This window comes from Salminus brasiliensis, chromosome 2 (assembly GCF_030463535.1).
Source record: "Salminus brasiliensis chromosome 2, fSalBra1.hap2, whole genome shotgun sequence".
NCBI lineage: Eukaryota > Metazoa > Chordata > Actinopteri > Characiformes > Bryconidae > Salminus > Salminus brasiliensis.
In genome coordinates this window covers 52,850,348-52,874,882 of record NC_132879.1, presented here as the reverse complement: position 1 = coordinate 52,874,882, position 24,535 = coordinate 52,850,348, and the positions used below count along the sequence as shown (strand labels likewise).

General features: G+C 42.5%; 1 protein-coding gene across 6 annotated transcripts in view; it reads right to left on the bottom strand.

Moving 5' to 3' along the window:
- Window positions 1–24,535, bottom strand: part of pparaa (peroxisome proliferator-activated receptor alpha a) — a 63,309-nt gene that overhangs the window by 23,297 nt on the left and 15,477 nt on the right. For 4 of the 6 annotated variants that reach the window (XM_072673153.1, XM_072673160.1, XM_072673155.1 and 1 more), the window contains one exon: window positions 21,881–22,003. The gene's annotated coding sequence lies outside the window, so the exon portion shown is untranslated. Of the gene's footprint in view, window positions 1–3,021; window positions 3,082–6,690; window positions 8,721–15,891; window positions 15,959–21,880; window positions 22,004–24,535 lie in introns of those variants that run through there. The other 2 variants (XR_011978984.1, XM_072673156.1) reach the window with 2 other exon arrangements.

The following is a 24,535-nucleotide window of genomic DNA, read 5'->3' as shown; positions in this document are numbered from 1 at the left end:
ACTGGCCCCGGCGGGGGCCAAAGTCCAAACCCCACCACACACTACTCTCCTGCCTCTCGGCGAGAAGCAGATTTCCTGGCGCCTTACCAATGGAAGAGGGCAAGCGAGACGCACTCGCATCAGATAAGACGGGCCTAACCGCGGCGTGTGAGCAGTCGTAAAGGCCTGGCCGCTGTTACTTCAACAATAGGGACGGGATGGGCTCAAAAAAGCGGATGCACAGCCTTCGAGACTGTCCTGACTGTCTATTTAAGGCTAAGCTCAACTCAAGCTTAGACAAAGAGGGACATCATATTGAGAAAATTGAGGCATTTCAGAAAGCAGGATTTCTCAATTAGCCAGATACAGAACCATAAATCCCAAAGCTGAGGACTGTCCGATAGGAACGTTCCTCAGCCCTTTTCCAATAGGACAGGCTTATCTGTAGGCCTCATCTTTCTGGCTAAAGTGAGATATCTTGCTTTGAAATAAAGCCCCCTCATAGGGCTACAGCCCATATATGCAGAAGGTGTAGTGTAGTGTTGCAGTTACATCATCAGGTTCCTGTCCTCACATAACCCATTTTGTCATGTTATGGCAACAGTGCTCTGAGGTATGCAGGGGAGCTAAGGGCAGGATCGGAGGAAGCCACACAAAGGTGTAGAATCAGCTACATAACTCCGACCCAGTATAAACAAAAACATTTAAAAAGGCTCAGTAAAAGAAGCAGTTCCACCCAAGAGAAGGTGGGTATGTGCTGTAATTACAATAAACAGAAGGGATAATAACTAGGGATAATCTAATGTTATGCTTTATGCTTTTGTGCTATGCCTCTCACCATGTAAGACTCTTTACCTGTCAAATAAATGGTAAAAGCTAGCCTGGTCCTAATAGACTCCCACTCTTAATGCCAATTATTTTATTTTATTTCTTTAAAAAACGTCTTAAGAATTTTTAGATTTTTCTGTTCCCACTTTTCCTCCCCAATTTTAGACAGCCCATTAGCCAACCCACTCGTTAGTACTCTCCCCGTATCACATGTAATGGAGAGGACTGACACATGCCTCCTCTGACATATCCGCAACCAGCCACCACCACTTGCCACTTGCAAAGTGCCGCCATGCAACGTCACTGGCCAACCAAAGGGTACCTAGCTCTGATGCATCGGATAGCAGACGCTTGGGTCAGCCAGCAAGTGACCCGGAGCAGGGCCAATTGTGCTCTTTCAGGCGGGTCATGGTGCATCGCCTTGGCCCTTAAGAAAATGAGAATAAATGGTATTCTCAAAAAAATGGATGCTCTGAAATATTTTCAGAACCGTATGAGAGCCTCACACTTGTCTTAGACTGTAAGAGTTGAAAATGGTCGAATTACTAGAAATAACAGGATTAAAAGTGGAGATTGTTCTTTTAGTTAGTTTTCACTGCATATAATTCAATATTGGAAAATTAAAAACGTTAAATTTACGAAAACTCATATTACAAACAGCCTAAAAAAAAAAAATCTTTAGAAAATCTTTAAGACTTTTTTAATTAGAGAACATTTGAGAGCATCTTAAGCATTTTTTGGGAACTGCATTTAAGAATACTCTTATGAACATCTTAGTGTTTATCTTGAGATCCTTCGTAAGTTCTTTCTTAGGCAAGCTTTAATGAATCCGGCCCAGGAGCAGTAAAAGTATAAGATCCTTGAGGAAATTTTGTAGGTTCTTCAGTTTAAAACTGTGGAGGAACCTCTTACGGTGCTCTGAGGAACCTTCAAGGAACCTTTTCTCAAAGGTTCCTCTAAGACCTTAAAAGGTTCCTCCACAGTTTCTTCCTGAAGAACCTCCAAAATGTCCTCAGAGATCTTATACCTTCAAAATACACTCTTAAAATAAAAGGTGTCTTGGGTGACCTTTGGTTGATGCCATAAAAACAACAACATCAGGTTCTTCAAGCCTTTACCAGGTTCTTCACACTCACACATCCCTATTACAAACTTGATCTCTGAAGCAACCAAAAGTGGTTCATCTGTGGCCTCATTCAAAGAATCTCTTGTAGGACCTTTATTTTTAAGAGTGATGAAATACTGACCAGCTGGATGATGGATTCATGGAGGGACTAGTGTCTAACCCTCTAACGAAGATTCAATGGTTGACATTTTAGAGCTGTTATCAGTAAGATAAAGTAATTTTTATAATGCTGTCAATGAAAAGGTTTGATAAGAATATTAAGATAAGGAGATTAAAGGGTTTTACAATGCTGTGAATTAGGAATGAGAGATAAACACTAGCTAGGTCCATCCATCCATCCAGCCATGCAAATAAAGACTCAATATAGAGCGTTACATCGCCCTGTCAGAAACACGCTGGACTCTAACGTTGAACAGACGTTTGAAAATGAAAATCTGACGTTGAAACAACGTTGCACAGTTTAATTGTAGTTGAATTTTGGTTGTCACAAGTCACAAATCTACCAATAAACAGCACTGGGTTGACATCAAGCTCCAATGTTGTACAGACGTTAAATTCTAAAACCAACGTCACTCCAATGTCTAACAATGTTAGAATTACACATTGTGTGGACGTTAACATGATGAAGTTGAGAGTTGTTGTTTTTTTTGTTTGTTTGTTTTTTTAACTGTTAGCTAAATGTTGGTATTTCACGTCAATGTGGCATGTGACGTTTGCAAGATGTTGGATTATGGTTGCTCCACATCACCACATAAAACCGACAGAATATCAACGTCAGCTGTCGTCACTACTCCAAGTGAAAGTGACGCTGGCATTAGACGTTACCCTAGTACTGAATCGACCTACATTCAACCAGATGGCAACGTCTATCGACGTTGGTGGTCTGCTGCGAGAGGTTAACTGCAGCTTCCAGCAGTGTTTACATGGCGCACTCAGGACTACTGGCTTATTAGTTATAAACAATTCTGACATTAATTAAAAATCACTTTATACACTTTAACAACTATTAAAACGTCTACAGAATAATTATTTAATTAAAGCCTCTAAAGGCTGTCCTTTATTACTGTAGTACTCAAGTTTGCCGCTACCTCTCAGTGAAGTTCGCCCAGTCCAGGGTTCAGCGCTGCTCCATAGCCCTGCTTAACACCCCTGCCCCCCCACCCCACCCCACCCAAACCCCCCACCCCCGGCACTGCTGTCAAAATATCCCGATCCAAATCTCAACGAAAAGTTCAGGATATGACGGTAAAGCTGAGGATGGCCGTGGCGAGCACACACCCCCAGCACACCAATCCGCACGTCCAATAAACAAGCGCCGGCTCGCCTGTAAGCAACGCCCCGGGGCAGCGCTTCCTATTTTACCCACCCGTATTCCGGCAAGCCCCGCCTTGTGTGCTAGGATTGGCTCCTACCTCATTCTCTCTTGCGCGCTAGGCACCGAGTGGACCAATCGTAGCACCGGAGTCGCGAAACTACCAACCAATCACAGCTCAGGAAGGGCGTTAACGGAATACGGGTGGGAAGAGAAAACAACGCCGGACGCCGGTGACGGTTGCCAACTCTGTGGGGCTGTTGCTAAGCGACTGCAGTGTTTACATTAAAATATTAAATAACCGAGTATTATTTTTTTAGTGTTGATTAGAAAATCTTAAAAAAATACCAGACTATTTTAGAATTAGTTAAATTAATGAATCTATGATTTTCAAAAAGATCGTAATACCGTCCATATGTTATGAAATTCATGCTAAGAAGAAGCTAGCTAGCCTGCTGGCTAACGTTGGGCTGTGTGCAGGTGCTCAAGCTAGTTAATGTAAACATCACCCTAAAGTCAGTGGACAGACACCTGTTCCCCATACAGAATATATCCTAGCTATGACTTGTGCTGCCACCTGCTGATACATGGCAGTAGGCTGAACGAAGCAGAGCAGCCTTCAGGCCAGCCTGATCTTCATGTGTGGGTGAAATTATACAAGCTTAATTAAATTCTGTGCAGTTTTGATGAACTTTAGATAACTATCTGCGAGGTAACACTGCTAGGGGGGTTTAATTAAGATACCTGTCCCAGCCAGGGCAAGATCATGAACCAATTAAGGCACTTTCACACCTGATTTATGAATCATGCAGGTTAAAATGTGAAGAAATGTGACACCCCCCCCCCCCCCCCCCCCCCCCAACCCTGTGTGGTTAGTCCAACTGGGAACACAAAGATGCCAGTGGTGGGAACAGCAGGGGTTAATCATGGGCCCCATCAGAGTTGTACACTGCACATGGGGCCTAGATGGGATCCGTGTGAGATTAGGGTGGGCTGTAACAATAGGGCACATTTGGGTCCCAGTAACACCCACTCAGAGCCTTTGCCCACCTGGAACCCACCTGGAACCCACCTAGCCCACGTTCCACCCATGTGAGCCCCAGGTGAACATGTTGGCTGAGTATTGTAACTGCAATGTAGGCAAAGAGACATTAAGACGTATACATGGATGTATGGATGTAGATACACTAACTGTCCAAATGTTTGTGGACACACCTTCTAATGAATGCATTCAGCTACTATAAGTTGCACCCGTTGCTGACACAGATGTGCAAATGCACACACCCACACACAGCTCGTCTACTCTTTGTAAAGCAGTGCTGTAAACAGAATAGGACTCTCTGGAGCAGATTAACATGAACCTATTGGCACTTGGGCAAGAGGGATATAAAGCCCCCAGCATTGAGCTGTGTTCTCTGGAATGATGGTGCTTTAAGATGTGTTCAGTAGCTGAGGAGATGAAGTGGGGTGGTGCTCATCCAACATCCTGGCCTCACTAACACTTCAATCAAATCCTCACAGCAATGCTCCTCCAAAATCTTAAGAAAGCCTTCTTCCCTGGACAGTAGAGACAGTTGCTCCAACAAAAGCAAGATACATGAACGAGCAGGTGTCCCAAAACTTTTGTCATTTTAGCATTTCATGACAAAAAGTGTTACCATGAGCCTATTTCAGTGTTGTCGCTTCCGGCCTAGCCCTCTGGCTCTCCTCTTCTGTGTGCCAGTCTCTGTGAGCCCCCCTGGATGCCAGCCAGTGCCCATAAATTCTGCAGTAGTAAAAGGCCGGTCAGCCTGCAGCCATGTAGCTGTTCTCTTAACGCAGGCTAATGGCTGTCTCAGGCCACGGCTATGTTTTATTTACAGTACCAGCAGCTCTGGGGAAGGCAGGGGATAGTTATGTACTGTCTGCTTGAGGGAACAATATCGGATGGTTTGCTGGAGACTGGCCAGTTTGAAGGTCTCCCGCTTAGGATTATAGTCAGGAGAGGGTACAGGTGCTTTTGCCAAAACAGTAACAGAGCCTTAGGGTGCAACGATGCACATGATCTTCAGTTGAATAATATTGAGAGACGAAGGCAATGCAGTGAAACAATCATTTAATAGAAAATCTTGTAGGGAAAATAAGAAAACCCACCAAATGAATCCCTATTTAAAATGCCTAAAATCAGAATCAGCTGCAGATGATCATAACATGGTTAGAGAAGATTCTGGAGAAGCCTGTCCTACTTAAACCTCAGACATTTGTCTGGTCTGCTCTTGATGGTTTAAGTGAGTAGTGAAGAAGATCACCATGCAAAGATTCAAAGAGCTCTCTGAGGCCTTCAGATAGAAGGTGGTAGAAGCAGATGAGTCCTGGAGTTAAAAAAGATCTCAGAACTATTAGAAATCGGCCTCTCTGTCTCTCACTGTCCAGTCCAAATGCGTCAACATAGCCAGACCAGGACGTCCTAGCAGACCACAAGATGTGTATAGAAGTTAGAAGTCCCCAATAACCCTAAAATGCACGGGACCTACAGGTAGTCCTCTCTTGCTGATGTCAAAGTACAGCATCTACCATCAGACAGACACTGCACAAGTTATTCTGAAGGAGGGAACCCTTTCTGTCAAAAGAAAAATCATCAGGGCAAGACTAAAGCTCGCCAGAGAACACCCAGACAACGGCCTTCTGGAACTACGTGCTTTAGACAGATGAATCCTGAGTCCTGATGTTTGTATCTTTGTAGTGCAGTAAATGGTAAATACCAGATTTAGGGGTGTCCTGGCTGTATAGGCCGAACCGAAATGAGACCATCTACTCTGCGGTGGAGCACTGCTGTTCCTACCCTTACTGCTGTTCTACTAAACAAAACTTCTAATATTGTAACTGATGTTTCGTTGGGATGTCCTTGATTATAACATTATACAATATATTCATATATATAGTTATGAAATACTAATACTAAATAACAATGACAACAGATTTCAGCAAATGTGTGTTTATTGATCCTCGCCGGTATGCAATGAATCTCGGGATATGTTAGCTGGCCATCAGATCCTTTGTTACCATGGATACATTTCTCGGCCACTTACGAAGGAGCCTTCGCAATTGGGCAGCCTAGTCGTGCTACTGTGATGCAATCAGCCTTTAAATACAGCCTTCAAAAGAGGCAGCCCCCGAACTGGGACACACTAACTGACAACTTTATCAAAGCATAATTAATATCAGCAATTTTACATAAATATTAGTGTGAACATTCTTCCTTATTTTTGCGATCATCTATTCCAGACATGTCTGTTTTTAATAAAGCAGTGGAAGCGTTCAATATCACAGATTTTTATAATCAGTATAACATCTGACTCCTGTTTGACCTCCATAATGACATAAACGACTGTTAATATGCATATTATGACACCTGTAACGCAGATTTGAGGAATGTTCCTCACAAATAATTAAGGCAGACAACAGATTTTGGTCACATCTTTATTAGTGATTTTCAGCTCACACTAAAAAAAGTATATAATATAACAATAATCCAGGTAATAAAAAAAAAAATTAACAAAAATAATGACTTTCAATGAGTGGTTACTTACTCGGCTACTGGGCTGACCTAGTGCCACTTTGCTGTTGGTATCTAGTGCTGTATTGCTGCCCTTCAGGGAAGGCAGTAGGTTGTATAGTTATCTCCTGATGGGGCAAAATCACGACCCTGAAACCACACAACCTACTACCTCACCCTGTACGAACATCACAGAGAGGCTTCCCTGCTCTGCAGCGAATCCCGTTTGGGCTCAGAGACGAGTAAACATCAGCAGAACCCAAAGGAGAGCTGCTCGGCACTCTTCTGTTTCCTCCTGTCTCACAGTTCCCAACAGAGGACAGAGCACTCAACATGGTGTGAGATACTCCAGCACGTTCAGCCCGTTACTCCAATATGTTCCACTAAGGGCTCATTTACATATACTCTTATAATAAGGGTTCTGAAATGAGCTATAGTTCTAGTGGAAACTTTAATGGGTATAAAACCTTTATGTTTAAGTTCTCTTCTAATTTAGAAAAATTATCCACTGAAAGGTTCTTCAAGAAACCAAAGGTGATTATCCCTTGGCATCTCGCCGAAGAATCCTTGCTGGAACCTTTTTCAGGAGTGTTACTGCAGCTACCAGCACGACATTTACTAAATTCTTTATGCCTTTGCGTTGAGGTTCTTCACGCGTCAGCGCTGTCTTGATTGATGGGATTACGGCCACTTCAGGAAAGACAGTAAGTTGTATAGTTATCTCACAGCAAGGGCTCAACCCTAAAACTATACAACCTACTACCTCACCCCAAAGGACTGTGTCTCTCTCTCCTGGTGGATGAAGACGTCCGTTCTCCAACTTTAAGCCCGAAAACGGACAATAAAAGTGTCAAATATTTCCAAATCTTACAGTGCAAAGTGTGTCAGCACACTGCCTAAGGGGGTATATCTGTGGCAATGTACTGCTTAACAGGGGTGTAAGAATGCAATATCATATTTGACAAGTAGGTCGGTTCAAATCTTACAGAGCTACATATACTGCATAACGGGTGTGTGTACACTGTGTAACGGGTGCATTTACGCTTTGTGATTTACTGATTCAAAGTTAATGTGATTCAAATGCAGAGTTAATATTCAGAATCATTCAGTATATATGTGGCAAGTTGATGAGCTGTTCAGTTCAAATCTTAAAGTGCTACATTAACTGCATAACGGGTGTAAAGATGCATTTATGCATTGTGATTATACTGATTAAAAGGTGATGTGATTGAAATGCACTGGATTAATATTCAGCATGATTCAGTATACATGTGGTTGTAGCATATTTGAGGAGCATAACAGGGGTGTTCACACACTGCATAACAGGGTTGTAAAGATGCATTATGCACAGTGATATATTAATTACGGTAATAATTTAATTGCACAGGTAATATTAAGAATGATTCAGTATATGTGGCAAGCTTTTCAGTTCAAATCTTAAGAGTGCTACATTTACTGTATAACAGGGTGTAAAAATGCTTTTATGCATTGTGATTTTACTGCTTCAAAACTGATGACTGACTGAATTCAGAATGATACACATGTATGTTTGTAATCCTTTTTTGCCTAAGTATCATTTTCAAATGTAAAACTCCAAAAACAAGCTTGTTTCATTTGTATTGAGGGTATTTATAAATACCTCAGTAAGGAAGTCTGAGGTTTTATAATGAAACGGATTCCTAAAGAATCAGACCTTAATTGAATCGAATAAGGTCAGAGATTTCAGTCACATCCATAGAATGAATTTAACACTGGCTATGTTTAAAAAAGCAATTTGCTCAGTGTCATTTTCTGAGAACACAATGAAACACTGTGGAGAAAATCTCCATTTTCAGAGGTGTCCTTATTCCTGCCTAAAGAATACCACCTCGATCCAGAGCGCCTCTTCATCAGGGGCACGCTTTTGTGTACAAAAAGACAATCGCTTCTCAGCAGGCCATCTGTGGAAGAGAAAGAGAGAGGAATGTAAACGTATTTATTTACATGTAGCACAGTCAACACAGTAGTGACACTCCCTGTCTCTCACTCTCTTTGGCTGCGCTGAGCGGTGTGATATTTCTTGAGCTTTCTCCATTATTAATGGCATCCTTGTTTACAGTTCTGCTCAGTGAGCCTAAAGGAGGATCGCGTAGCACCTCTGTCCTTAAGGGCAGCCAGGCGGGCCGCGTTGTGCTGCCACTGGCCCGCATGTTCCGCTGTGTTGGAGCCAGCCTGAGGGTACCAGCTGCAGGGTTTGAAGGGCCGCATGCGTGATGCGCTGCCGTGCAGCGTGAGCTGCAGGAGGCCGAGCGGCGTGTACGTGTACGGTGTATGTCCACGTATGAGTAATAGGCGGCCGGCTGGCGTGAGGTCTGTGGTGAGGGTAAGGAGGTAGTGGTGTGTGTGCGTATGAGTGAGAGTGTGGGCTACATTGTGGTTTACCTCAGGCGGAGGGGGGCAGGCACACACACGCAGCTTAGTCATACTACCACAGGCCCCACGAGAGTGTGTTACCGCAGCACTGACTCACACACACACACAGACACTCATTATGCACACATAAATACAAAGACAAATACACACACAAAGACACAGTTAAATACACAGTCATGTACTCGTCACACACAAACATGCTACCAGGAACTACCACACACCAATAAGGGTAGCACTACGCAATTACCACTGCATAATTGGTGCCATACAAGGTTAAGTGAAATACATGTATCGCTGCAGTCACACAAAAGCCTTCAATTCTCCAAAATGGCAACTTTACAGGAGAAGGAAAAGACCGTCTTAACTTTCAATAGGGGTCAATGTAAAAATATTTGATTTCCGGTCATTTTGGAGCATTTCTATTGGTCCGTTCATCATAAAATTTTGACCAGATAAAAAACATATACAAATGAGGTGAGATATGATTTGTTACTAATCGTCAGTCACCTGCTCTTGCTTTTCTTTTCCCTCTCAAACACACACGTATTCCAACCTGTTTGCGTTTTTTTTATTGGAAAAGCAGGTAGGAGGAGGAGGAGGAGGAGGAAGAGTAGCCCGCTCTGAATCATGCACTATAAAGGCACACAGATACCTCCTCGGTGAAGGGCATTTAAAAAATATCTAATAACTGAACAAGAACAAAATCAACCACCTCTACAATAAAGTGGCAGAATGATCAACATCCCTCAAGTCAAGTCATCCATCCGCATCAAACTGCAGTGGGAGTAATTATAAGGCCTCCTCAGTGTCCTTGAAAGACCTGACGGAGCGAGAGGAGTTAAATGCGGCGCTGAGCTCCACTCCCTCTGGATACAGCCACAGCCAGTGTGTCTAACAATGTTTGGCATAGCGGGAGCTGTTTGTGCTGTACTTTTAATAGACTGAGAGATAAATGCGAAGCCTCCTTTTATCCCACACGGGGCCTGCAGGGCAAGGCCTGCTCCACCCACCCACCCCCCTCATCACAACCCACCCCCTCCTCCTCCTCCCCCCCGCAGCACTGTAACCTTAGATGGCACGGCTGTGCTATGCCATGACCTCCAGTGAGCCAGACGCAGGGCTGGCACACATTGCACATGTCTGGGTCATTCGTGGTAATGGGGGTAGGTTGAATCCCTGAACATATGAGCGAGAAAAAAATAATAATAAAAGCTTAGAGAGGCAGAGAGACACGGTGGCGTACACCCGTGGTCTTTGACAGCTGTTTTTCAGTGGAAAAACACGCGAATCGCATACATTAACAATGTGGCCTTTGTGTACACATCTGAGTCAGATGTATGTAGCATTGTCTTTCCTGAATACGTCGTTCATATGACCCTATGGAGCCTGGTGGAGACGGAGACAGAGACAGAGACGGAGCCGGTGCGAAACGATCTGTATCCAGTAGGTGGCGCTCTGCTCCTAAGGCTGGAGCCCCTTGCTCTTTGCAGTGAGTGTTTCCGTGACAATAGGGCTTTTATGCAGAGCAGGCAGGCTCACCGCAGTGCCCTCGAGTACCGTTTCCCTTAATCCCCGTTTGACCTTTGGGTGCTGGAGTCACTTTCACTTTTTCATGTAACTGATTTCTGTTGCAGAGAGGAGCCCACAGACATTGTGACATCTAATAATGAGAGCTTGTTCGTTTGTTGGGTTGTGCGACGGCGGAGAGCGATGCGCACCGCCTCCTGTTATAGCCCGCCGATAAATCTACCCGCCTGCTATTTGAATAATACACACGCTTCATTCACACAAAGTCATTACAATTAAAAATGACTCTGTCCTATTTGCCTGAGGACAAAAGATCCTTCAGCACTGACTGATAGAATGAACATTTAACATACCCAACCACAGATTAGCAAGATAAGCCAATAAGTCATGCCCTTAGACTGCCACAACACACATACCTCAGACATACCTGCATCCTGGAGCTGATAAACCTCAAGACTACATGGAATAAATTAGACAACACCATGAATAAACAACATTCATACAGTACTAATAAACAAAAACACACACATTTCAGCACAAGCTCGCTCGCACAAACATACACTACTACACACACCAACCAACCTAATCAGTAGTTGTTAGCTATCGATTCATATTTCGCACTGCTGAAGTTGCTCTCAGTGCCTTCTTTGATTTCCTCACTCCAAACAAGTTGAGTTTAGTCACAGGTCTTTAAATGAGAAAGTGTGAAAACGTCAGAAGCTCCACTCCTGACAGGAGTCATAACACCATTAGAGCAATTAACAGTTACTTTGTTCCACTCGGTTCCATCTGTCGTCTGTCAGTCACGATAAGACAACCCACTGCACTTCAGGAGACCCCCAAAGTGTCCCTACACGCTTTCCGGTGCAGACGCTGCAACTTCGCCACTGGTTCAGCCATCTGATTAGTAATAATAGCTGCCCCCATGAGTTCCACAATGGCAAACTGCATAGCAACACGGAAACACCAAACTGGAATCGGACTGGTGCAAAATCCAAGCGCTCGCTGACGTAACGCAACGCACGTCTGAGCAACAGCACTGTGTTTGTGGGTACCGGGTCGCTTTTTGGATCTCATTTACCTCAATTATTCACTAAAGGCAGTTTTGATGCCGATGATCAGAGCAGAAATTAAAACAGCAACAAAAACAATCAAATCACAGCCGACTCCCCGACATTTTACAGAACAGAACAAAAAATAATACCATCAATATTTCATCAATATGAAATCAGCCTTTAGAGTAAAAGAAACGTGTGTTTTCTGATTATAATACTAATAATCAGTCCAATCTTGTATTGTGAAGCTATTTTTACAGAATCAAATGCTGATCCGTATTATAGTCAATATAAAATAAACATAAAATCACAGTTGTTTGACTGATGCTAATATTCAGGTCGGCTTTGTGATATTTTATATTTTAAATGTATGAATTATCACGTTTTTTTTTTCTTTAAAGCTCCAAAGTGCTAATATTCAGTGCCACTTTCTCGTTTTCACAAAACGTGTGGATATTCCACGTGCCAGAAGTTCACTCCTCACAGCAGCTTTTACCATATTCATGTGAAAATGCTTCAAAAGTTAAAGGTTTTATTAAAAAAAAGTGATACAGACATAAAAGAAGCATAAAAGTAGCAAAGAGTGTGATTACACACACTGTTACACCTTCACAGGTAAAAGGCTTTTTTAATCTGAAATTTGTCTAAATTTAAGAAACTTGAAAAAAACAACACACAAATTAGGACACACAAATACAGAGTAAATATTACAAATCTGAATTTCATGTAATTAGAGACATTTTTAAATGACTGTAGCAGTGATCAGAAGAATACTGTAGTTTAACACTACTGTAAATGATCATTTTTAAACCTGCAGTTCTCATTTCCCAGATGAATATTTTCATTCTATTTTACACTTCCTATTTTATTTTTTATATATTAAAACTGTTTGAAGCCAAGTGCAAAAGCACACGTGGGAATAAGCGGGTTAAGTGTGTGCTATCTAAGTGTGTGTTCACCATGTTTCTGAGATGAAAATCCATATTCATAAATATTTGGAATATTTTTGACAAAATATACCTAGACTATTAGATCCCAATCCTAACTCAATGTCTCTTACACACACACACACACACACACTTGAAAATCTGTGTGTGTGAAAAGAAACCCACGTAGAAAATGTCCCACACACCTCAGTGCAGACATTTTATTCTAGATTTCATTCAGTCCCTCAATACACAGCTTGAGCATTATCAAAACCTAAGCCAATGAAACACACACAAACACACACTTGCAACCATGCAAGTGCATTCACAAAAATAATAATCCTGCAGCAAGCACACACACACACACACACACACACACACATATACACACACACACACACACACAGACTACATACTACAGATAGATACAGACAGATAGATAGATAATTCGTGCTCAGTCTATAAATATTATTCAAAATTACAAACAGCTATTCTTACACTCTGATATATTTCTGAGTCATATTAAATCAATTAAAAAGACAGGATTGCTGCAGTAATTATGGATTCATTGGGAGATATTACTGTGGTATTATCTTCATATAAAAAAAACCTTCTGCAGTTCTCAGATTTTCATGTGCAAATTCACCTGGATTTAAATTCCCAACATGTATTTGGTGCAGACTGCAAGCTAACTACAAGAGCCATCTTCAGTCTAGACTGTGTGTGTGTGTGTATATATGAGTATCTTTGGGGGGAGGGGGGTCTAGACCCTTCATTCTCCCACACACACACACACACACACACACACACACACTCTCTAAAGGCGTGGGAACTCCTTTCAGGGCTGAATTAGAGTTCCTTTGAGGGGCACATGGCAGCAAGTGTGTCTAGGTGTGTGTGAGAGTGTGTGTCTGAACGTGATGAAGTGTGTCTCGCTCCACACACACATGAACACACTGCCCAATGGCATGTTTGAGAATACAGGATTAAATGAAGACTTGAAACCCAGGCAGGTCTTCTGCTTTGGAAACGTTTGAAGTGAGCATGAATTTAGACGTGTGGACATTTCCTTAATAAATATCCTTAATATTTATTAAGGAAATATATAAGGAAATATATATCCTTAATAAACAGATATAAAAATAAATAAATAAATAAATATTATAAATGATATATACACACATTAAAATAAATGTAATTATTTTTAAGCGTTTGACCGACACAGTAAAACTACAGTAAAACTACAGTACAGTCTTGTGTCCATTACCCTCAAACATATATCGTAATTACGAACAATCAGGGCTTAAGTTTAACCTCAAGCTGCAATCCCTGTCCCAACCCCCCTCCTCTTTTAGATGATGCCACCTGCTCTGTGCTTACACCATACTCCATCTTTGGAACGCTCCATTCACCACACAGAAAATGGGTAGGCTAAAGGGTGGTGTGTGGGGGGGTGGGGGTGGTTGGGTGATCACTGCCAACCCAATATGCCACTTCTCTGCAAAAACACTTCACAAGCCCCCTCTTGGAGTTTGATATGCTCTAGGGCTAAATCGCCCATCATAAACCAAACCAGGTGAATCAGGCCTGCTTTATTACTGCCTGCAAATTTGTCATTTATTTCAGTGCACGGATAAGATGGAGAACTGCCCTGACAACTGCACCACCGTATATGGCGTTTGGATTATTCGTAATTCGGTTCCTGAATAAACATATTTTGAGGGGGTGTGTGTGAGGAATGTGTGTGTGTGTGTGTGTGTATGTGAGGGTGTGTGTGTACAAATGTGCTTGTCTGTAATGGTATGTCGATCATTTTCCTTCTTCCTCCAAAAGGAACCTGGAGCAATAATCAAAATCAGATACAGTACAGGCAATCTGCAGAGCTCACACTCACACTTCAGCTGTGAAAAATATATTTTTTGGAGAAGTTACAAATGGCTAGAATTGTAGTACTTCATTGATCTCAAAGGAAACTGCAGAAAAAAAATTCTGTAGAATTGCTGCGAACATGGTACTTTAAATATAAGTGAGGTGGATTCAAATGGAAATCGCCGATCTATATACAAACATCATATAAGAAGGCAAATTCTAAGACAAATCTATGGGGTATGAACCATCGTAATCTAGTAAACGTTACAAAATACTGCATAAATATATCTGTTTGTACTTTATTTGCGACGCTATTTGATAAACAGTTAAATGTCGTTAGAATTTTAGATTTAGAGTAAAAATAAATGCGGAAAGTCCAGATTTCTGACCGCCACAGGACTGCCACACATCTATTAATTACTATTAAATACAAGCAAAGAATCTGTATTATGTAATAAACTCCACACATATTAACAATAAAATGCTGACGCATATACTATATATATATATATATATATATATATATATATATATATATATATATATATATATATATCTGCATCTATTGTGTGTATACAAGAACACCATTTGTTGTAAATATCACAAAATCCTTAATAATATGTAGCAACACAAATATCCCACATTAATTTCAGGATATGCGAAAAATCAACCCTAGGTCCAGCACATAAATATAAAAACTCAAGCCAGGATACAGGAGCGTGCAAGGTGTTCTAGCAGGCCATTCCAGTGCTCATGGCGGTCTTATGAAATGAAAGGTACGCCTACTAAAACAGTTTTGGCCTGGTCTCAATGCAAGCAATGAGTCTTACGAGGCTCTCTTAGAAAGGATCCCCTTCTCTTATTCGATGCGAAAACCAAAATGAGCCTGCAAAAGTTGTCCGATGCGCGTTTCAGCATTAATTCAGGCAAAGTTTCTTGTTCAAAGCGCCCAAATATCTACAAAGTTTGATACACTACTGTAAAAAAAAGGCCTTGCGGTTTGCAGCATTTTCATAGCACAGAATTTGAATCTGATTTGCGCTGTTGCTGTGTCAGGGTTTACATCTTAGCGATGCAAAAAAATGCAAAAAAAAAACAAAACAAGCAAAAACAAAAAAAACATTCCTAAAACCGAGGTGGAGAAACACGAATGTAACCACAATCTAAAAAGCTCTGGGAAAGGAGAGAGCTGAGGGCGCACGCTTCTTGAGTTTAATCGAAATTCGAGTGATCGAAAAAACACAAACAGACCCGCGTTGTGTGACTGCACGAAGAAAGCATGCACAAACATCAGACAAAAGCCATGTAGATAAATAACTTACCACACAAAGGAGCAAAGCATGATCAGACGGAGGCATTCCAGAGTGCTGGTGCTACTGAAGGTCTGTGCTGAGGAGGAAGAGAAAGAGAGAAGGAGAGAAAGAGAAAGAGAGCACAGGCAGTGAGCTCTCCTGAGCCAGCGTGAGGACTGGAGAAGGCAGGCCAGAGGGGGCCGAGCCAGTCCCTCTACCCCAGCTGCAGCCCCCAGCGCTGGGCCACATGCCTGTCCCCCACCCCTGGCCTGGGACGAGCAGGCCTCTGCCACAATAGGAGGCCATGAGGTTTGCCTGGGAGGCGCGTGTGTCGGCCCGTCTGGCAGTTAACAAGTCTTTGAATGAGGAATGTTAGCAAACAGACAAATAGAATGTCCGCTGCATGCTAATGATCCAGCCAGTCCGCTCACAGCATTGGCCCGGGCCTATGAATAATTCAGCAGGCTGAAAACTGAGCCCCCTCCCCCTTTATCCACCCCCCCAGCAATCCACACACCCCCCTGCGCCTGAAATGCCTTCAGTGGATGAAGAGAGAAAGAGAGAGAGAGAGAGAGAGAGAGAGAGAGAGAGAGCGAGGGGAAGACGGAGGAAAAGTATTCCAAATCTCAGCCTGCTCACTCGGTCGCCTGCTCGCTCGCTGGCTTACTTCCTTGCCCGCCGTTGCATGCTGACGGTCCAATTTTACATCCAGCTGAATAAACACACAGTCGCATTCGCGCACGCAATCGCGCAGGCCGGCGCGCATGGCCGCTACAAATCTGCTCTTTCGTTTCTACATGCAACATATTTCTTTCTTTCGATGGAGGCATCTCTCACTCATTGCCTTTTTATGTCTTTTGTTTAGAATTGGCACCTGTCCCAGAAAAAGCTCCACCACTGCACCGCCCTCCTGCTCTCCTTTCAGAGAGAGAGAGAGCCCGCGAGAGAGGGAGAGAGAGAGGGAGAGGAGTGTGAAAGAAGCACTGTATGTGTGCGCATGAGGAGAGGGAGGGCGCGAGAGAGAGAGAGAGAGAGAGAGAGAGAGAGAGAGAAGGACGAAAGGAGAGAGGACGAGAGAGAGAGAGAGGGCGGTGCTTCAGCAATAGAGCTATTGGCACTTCCCACTTCCCTACTCGGAGACATGCAACAAGCTGGAAGACCACAGCCATTTTCAAACCTCAGCACTACAATCGACCATCCGAGAGAAACCCGAGCGACGACCACAACCACCTGCGCTCCACATCTACACGAAAACACGGCCAGTAGATTCAAACCAAGCGTCCGCAAAGCATTCTGATATTCCGGGGAGAGCGTCGGGACAGAGATAGGTCGCTCTGTACCTGCGAAAATAACACAGGAAAGCAAACGCAATAGTTAGCAGCAGCAGCAGCAGTCATGAGGAAGGGGGGTGTGTAAAAAAATAAAGAAAAGAAAGAGAGGAAAAATGCTAGAGATGTGCAATGGAAAGACCAGAAATAGCAGGGAAGTAACTTCTGCTAGGACTGGAGGAACGAGTCTTGGCGACGGGCTGGAGGCAGAGGGTTAAAATCCAGAGAGTAGTAAAAAACCCTCCTTCTCCTGGCACAGGCTGCCTGAAGGGGAGGACCTTACTGTAGAAATAGCAGCAGACGCTTTTTTCTCTTTTTTATCTGCACGCTCTCTCTCTCTCTCTCTCTCTCGCTCGTGCGCGCTCTCTCTCTCTCTCTCTCTCTCTCTCTCTCTCTCTTGCGCTCGCGCTCGGGCACGCTCTCTCCCCGTCCTACTACTTGCATACAGCCAAGTCTGGAGGAGTGAGAGAAAGAAAAAGAGAAATAGAGAGAGATAGAGAGAGAGAGGGAGAGAGGGAGAGGGCCGAGAGGAAGAGAAGGAGCGAGGTAGAGGAGAAGTGGATGGAAAGAGGAAAGAGGATGATGAAATAAGGGAGCTTGCAGAGGAACACGAGCAAAGCAGCTTTTCTTTTTTTAATTCTACACCACAGCCAGTAAGCACGGGAGAAAGAACGACAGCATGGGGAGGGAGGGGTGAGAAGGGTGGAGAAAAGAGTGACACAGACTCCAGTTCTCCCAAGGACTACTCACACTCACACACATACACACACACACACACACACACTCACACACTCCCACTCATACGATGCTAACTATTCAAATACAGTTTGAACACTTGCACCGAAATCATCAATAATAATTTAAAAACTTAGTTTTGAAGACTTTGCCTCTCATGTGCACAGCTACTGCTCTCACACTACTACGAGAGAAGGGGAACATCTAACCGCCGGCATAAAAAGGCTGTATAAAAGGGAAGCAAAAAACAAAAGCACGGCTTGAATCATTTTTCGGCGAGGGACGGTCGAGTCCACTTGCTGCACCGTGAGGGGGTTACGAAAGCAAGCAAGGCAAAGACTAAGCGCCTATTTGCTTGTAGGAACCAGTCCGAAGTGTTAGGGACGGTGCCAGGGCGATGCCTAACAGCTTTCTGTGAGTGTGTTCCTCTCCCCGGGGACGCTGGTGGTCAGACTTTCGGACTGTAATACCTCATAACCCCCCCTTACGCACCACCAGAACTGCCACCAGTCAGAAGCTGATAGAAGCGCTGCTATGCAAGAGGTGAAACAGCTGCTGTGATTTGCAGAGAGAACTCTTCTGCAGTGACGACGCACACACACACACTGCTTACTTCCACACACACACATACACACTGCAGCCACACCACAGCCAGGGCACAGCCTACCTGACACTCTGCCCAAGGTTGAGAAGTGTGTTTCTGCACAGTGGAAGAGAAGGAGGGGTTTATGTGGTTGCTGTATTAACCCGATCACGTTCTCCGCCGTGACATTGTGCCTTCTTTGCTTGATTCGCACACAAAATAGTGCTTTAACCACCACTCCAGCGCTGCGCTCAAGCTTTTCTTATGTGTCTGCCGAGTGTCATGTGCTAATGGCGCAGCGTAGGAGTCTTAATATTCTGCAGAATGTTGCCGAGAATCCCCCTTGCATCCCCCATTTTGTGTTGTACAACTCACAAGTGCGCATGCGCAAGCACATGCACAAACACTCCTAACGCTCGCTCTCCACTGCTGCTCTGTACAGCCAAATGGAGGGATGATATACATTTATTAACACGGATGCAAACTAGAAGACATAAATGCAGCAGTGAAAGTTTATCCTACCATCTTAATAAATATTACAGACGTTACAAACTAACTTTCTGCCTGTTTTCTTAAGTTGCTTTAAAGTTAAACCAGCTGAGAAACTACACCGATTAGCTCTTGATGAAGGGAAAGTAGAACTTCCCTCACGTCCCCGGGGAAGCGACAGCAAGAGAAAAGAATAGGAGAATAGAGAGAGCGCGTGAGACAGTAATGCAGCATATGCTCTGTGCAGGATAGATGGAGCTGTCTGTGTTACAGTACACACAGAGAGATCTGCTGTTTTTAATGCTTCGCAATGTTTAGCTGTCGGCGCTTCGGTCGCCGTGACAAAAGCCTGCGCCACGTCCACCTAGCGCTAGCACGGCCACACAGAGGGTGCTGCTACTGCTCAATGAGCTCTCTCGCTCTCTCTCACACACACACACACACACACACACACACACATACAATCTTACACAAGTGCGCGCACACTCTGAGAGAAAGAGTGGCCGGTCCGCCCAGGCTCTCTCTCCCTCTCTCTCTGCCTCATCCTGGGCCTCCTCTCCCAGCTTTCTCCCCTCGTTCTCTGCTGCTGGCACTGACCACTCATTCCACACACACACACACACACACACACACACACACACACACACACGGAGAGAGAGACACACGAGTGGCCAGCACAAACCACACCACGCACACCACACCTTCGCTTCGCCACCAAATCTGGCCTGCACAATGCCACGGGAAAAGGACGAAGGGGTGAAAAACGAAAAAGTGAGCACTTCTCTCCTTTTTTATTCTAATTTTCCAGCAACAAAGGCAGACAGTGCACTTATTTTGGCAGGGGCTAAAAAACGCCCTGACGTCACATCGCGCCACGTCCCCTGACCAATCGCAAAATCGCGAAAAGAGTTAGGCGCACTTCATGTGTGCAGCAGCTAAAACGGTCGCAGCCAGAGCAGCGTGTAGAATAGGACAACAACAAATCGACCGTTCGAAACACAGCAATGAACGAGCAACGGCAGCAGCAGTGGCAGTGGCAGCGGCTGTGGCAGGACTCTGTTCCTCATCTGCTACTTGTTTACTATTTAACCTGCATGGAAGGAGGGGGGGCTAGGCGTGTGTGTCGTGTCGCACACTGCATTAAAGTTCACTTGAGGACACAATTTTGGTTTCGGCTTGGCTGCCAACTCCCAAACACTATGCTGCTCTATAAGGCATATCGTTCATAAGACTGATGGACTAGGAGCACCACTGATCACACGCCAATCATAACAAACTCTTTATGATACTTTTCACTGCACAACCTCAGGGTTATTACATGCGTCACCACCAAAGATCGTTTGCAAAAGGCTCTCGCAATTTTAAAAGCCCTTTTTTCCTGTGCTGAGGGGTAAACCCTACCCCATTACCTCTTAATTACCCTGGATGGGATTTCTAATATATTGTTTGCAGAGCAGATTTCTTTATGAAATTGGTAATGCATAATGCAGAGCTGCAGCAGGCAATAAAAAACAAACAAGCAATGACTTAAATAAAATGTAAACTTTGACATATGCATGAATACATGAATCATAATTGGTGCAAAATGTATTTTGCTTATTATACAGTTGTTTCTTTCATGTAAAAATGAATCAATAAATCAATAAATCATGGGAAAATCAACAGTATTTTTTAATTTCGCCATGGCAATCAAGGCAGTGCATCCAGGCAGCAGTTAGCAAAATGTCCTTTTCATTCACAAAACAAAATGGCTGCCACAGCTCAATAAATGACTGCACATGTACCAGTGTTTCTGTCCAAATATATACATTTCGGCTCTGCCACGCTAAAACCTCATATCTTCAACAGCAACTTTATAAGAGTAGAAAAAAAACCCCAATAAAGCTCAGTGCAGAAACATTTTATTCCAATCATTTTGGAGCATTTCTGCTGCAAGACTAAAATTTCAAATGTCAAAAAGTGACAAATTGCAATACTGGAGATACGTGGTTTGTTGCAGGACCGCAACAGTATGATATGCATCAGATCTTAGAAAATAAAAGCTAGATGTAAAATAATTAGACAGCTATTATAGAAGTTATTCAAAAGAATCGTGAGATTTCACTTAAGCAGTATTTCGTTGTGCACGGGCTACAGCCTACTTCGACTCGTTTCTGAGGAAACATTTAGCTGAATAAACCGTGTGATTTTTACAGGGCAATATTCACCAAATCCGTGCAGAAAGAAAGCCGTTTGCTGAGCGAAAAAGTTTGACGAGGGTCACAATCCAGCTGTGCGCTACACTGCCTGTTTAAACTGAGTGGATTAGCAGAAAACCAAAAATACAGTAATCCAAAACAGACAGCTTCACTTCCAGATGTGACAAACAAACTAACAAGTAATTACACAAATTTGGCGAGCAGATGGAGAGAGCTGCACCCTTTCTCATTCGCTCAAAGAGACCCTACATGTATCGTCATTCAAGAAACAGATCAAAAGCATGGTGGGCTTTTGAGGGATGGGCAGGGGGGAGGAAAACGTGGATCTGCAGCATCAGTGGCCAGAGCAAACGCCACACAACTCACAAGGCTCAGACGCTGCCTGCTCTGCTTGGAGTTTAAGCTCTGCTGTGTTTAACCCTTACAATCCCCCAGAGAATAAAAACACTGCAGCCTTAATAATTAACCTGCGCCAAAGGCTACTGAAGTCACAAAGGCCAGCCATAAAGCTTTAAGGGTGAGCTTCTAATTAACATTTAATGTTCAGCATCAGGGACGGCTATGTAGCATTTGCCAGCATTTAGTAGTACTGAATATTTCATTCAGTATTAAGGGAAATGCAAGGGTTCATCAAAAAAGAAAGACAGAACTTAATCAGACGTTTATACAAATGTCCTTTCACATACCTTTCACTCCCTCTCTCCGGAGAGGTAGCGGCCTCGCTGCGGCCGTGGTGGTCTCTCCTGGGCCCCCGTGCGCACGTGCCTGCGAGACTTCTCAATTACAGCTGTGAACTCTGGGGTCAGCCTCTGTAGAGAGAGGAACAAAGGGCGTGACCCTGGGGTCAGAAGTGTTACACTGGGAGCAGGCCGGCCCCCATTCAAAGGGAGTGTGCTGTTTGCTTTGTGTAGGTAAAGACCACTAAAACACTGACTAATAGGGATTAGGAAGTGATCCCCTTAGGACTGTCACTCAGAGCATGCCCCTGACCTCCTGCTTCCATTAGGAGCCGAAAAGCGAAAAGCCCGCTCACCCCTGAGCCTCAGCGCCGCTGAAAAAGACACCAGCCGAGCACGGATCGGACACATTTTACACCTGTTGCGCACGTTCAAATTATGGCTTTACATTAAACTAGTAGAATTATAGAAGAACATAATAAAAAAATAATAACAATGAGTTATTATTATCTAAAAAATAATGATAATTATATTAATAATGTTAATCTAAAAATATAACATAACTAGGAGTTGTCATTAAATAATATACTATAGACAAATATACTTAGAAATAACTATTTACTGCAACACTATTTTTTATGACTATGACAATAATTCATTATGATATGGATGATCAAAAAATAACAAATAACAAAGTGGGGGAAAAAGGACTAGTACATTTTTTGCTCTAGAATGAAACTGTTTAAGTATGTATATGGTTATAACTATTTTCCAGGACAATTTTGCAAAACTTTCAGGCATTTCTATCAGTATTCAGATATACATTTCATATTTTAACCTTTAAACTGCTACAAAAAAGATATACATAAGATATTCGATCCAACTAATACAGAATAAATGTTTACAATTAAAATGAAATACAAAATCTAATTTACCGATAATTCAAATTTAATAGGATCCTTCAGGTAATTTCATTTAACCTTATACTGAAGAAACATTTAACTGTAAAAGATCTAATGCACAGAAATACGATTCACACAGACTCCACAGCTCCTTTACACTTAATCTCCAAAAGAGGCAAGATATTAACACTCGAGAAATGCAGTGCAGTAAACTGTAAATATAAGCCTTTATCATAACTATTTAAAACGTATGCCACTACATATTTACTTACTATCTAAGTATTTTTTGGCTTTTGTCACACCCCACCAAAACCAACTTAAATGAATTTTAGTTAAATTAATATGCACACAGCACTTTTCTCAGCTCTACTACACAGAGAAATTGCATTTACCCATAACACTCTGTAATAGTCAACTTCATACTCAAAAAATAATGAAGTCTGAATCATATCTAAAATACTTTGATGGATCTGAGATTTTCAGAAGCAGAAAAAGGCTGAAACAAAGTATGTATTAAAGGATCAAACCATAACATTTAGATAAAAGGGTGTATCATAAAAAAGTCTTTCAGCCTTAGTGTATTTATTAAGGATCAATTGGCATGGAGACACGTCATTTTGTCAGGGTGGGGCAGGGCTGAAGTGCTGAAATAACAAAATGGAGGACTGTGAGACAACATGGCGGTCACTTCTGATAAACGAGACGCCCTATGCTCTATGTCCAAGCAGACAAGCTATGAATTTGCGAAGAGTGATGTTATGCATTATGAGGAATATTAAAACCAGCTCTGCAGTGAAGGGAAAAAAAGACCTACCCTTTATCGACAGAGTGGACACAGGCTTACTCTGCTGCTTTCAGAGTCACACAAATGCGGGGGTGTTAACTGTTTAAAGGTCTAGGCAGACCTTTTATATATATATATATTAATATTGCATTATTTAGAAGTGAAAGAATAAAAGGTAAAAATCTGAGCAAATGCCATAAATCATTTTCAGAAGTTTTTTCATTATACAGAAAAATGTGTAACACTGAACTTCAGTCTACGGTGAATCAGTTAGCACCACACATGTACACATTTATATAAAATCTGAAATATATATTAAAAAAGTTATACTTAACTTAAATTGCAATATATTACGCCTCCAATAGCACAAACATAAAGCGAGACTGTGTTCACTATTTAGTACTATGTTGTTCTCACACAGAAACAGCTAAACATTCCCTAATAAATGCATGTATGTTCGTTTTTTAATATACATGTATTCATACATATGAAATTAGCACCAGAACAACTCTTAAAATATCAACTTGTGATTTACACTGCTGAGGGCTCAGTGAATCAAAGAGAAATCATACATTTTAAAGCACAACTAGTTCACACTACGAAACAAAAAGATTAAAAAAAAAAAAAAAACAGAATTTATTAACAGAAAAAAAGCCATAATTTGTACACAGTTGGACCTTTGTCAAACGTGCCAAAGGATGGAGATCAGCTAGAAGTCGCATTTCAACAAAAAAAGGGCTACTGCCCCAAGTTTTTGATACACACTGCTGTAAATTTCTGTGTCTTTAGTCTCTAAGAAAAACAGCTTTCTGCCCAAAATCTCACCTTGCAAAACCTAAACACCCCTAGTAATAACGCCTGGGAAAAAGTGAGCACAAATCATTCAATTTTCTTTATTTTTACTGATTTTAACTTTTTTATTTTTATTTTTTTTTTTTTATTAAATCTCCTCCATTTCATCCCAGCCTGTAGAATAAT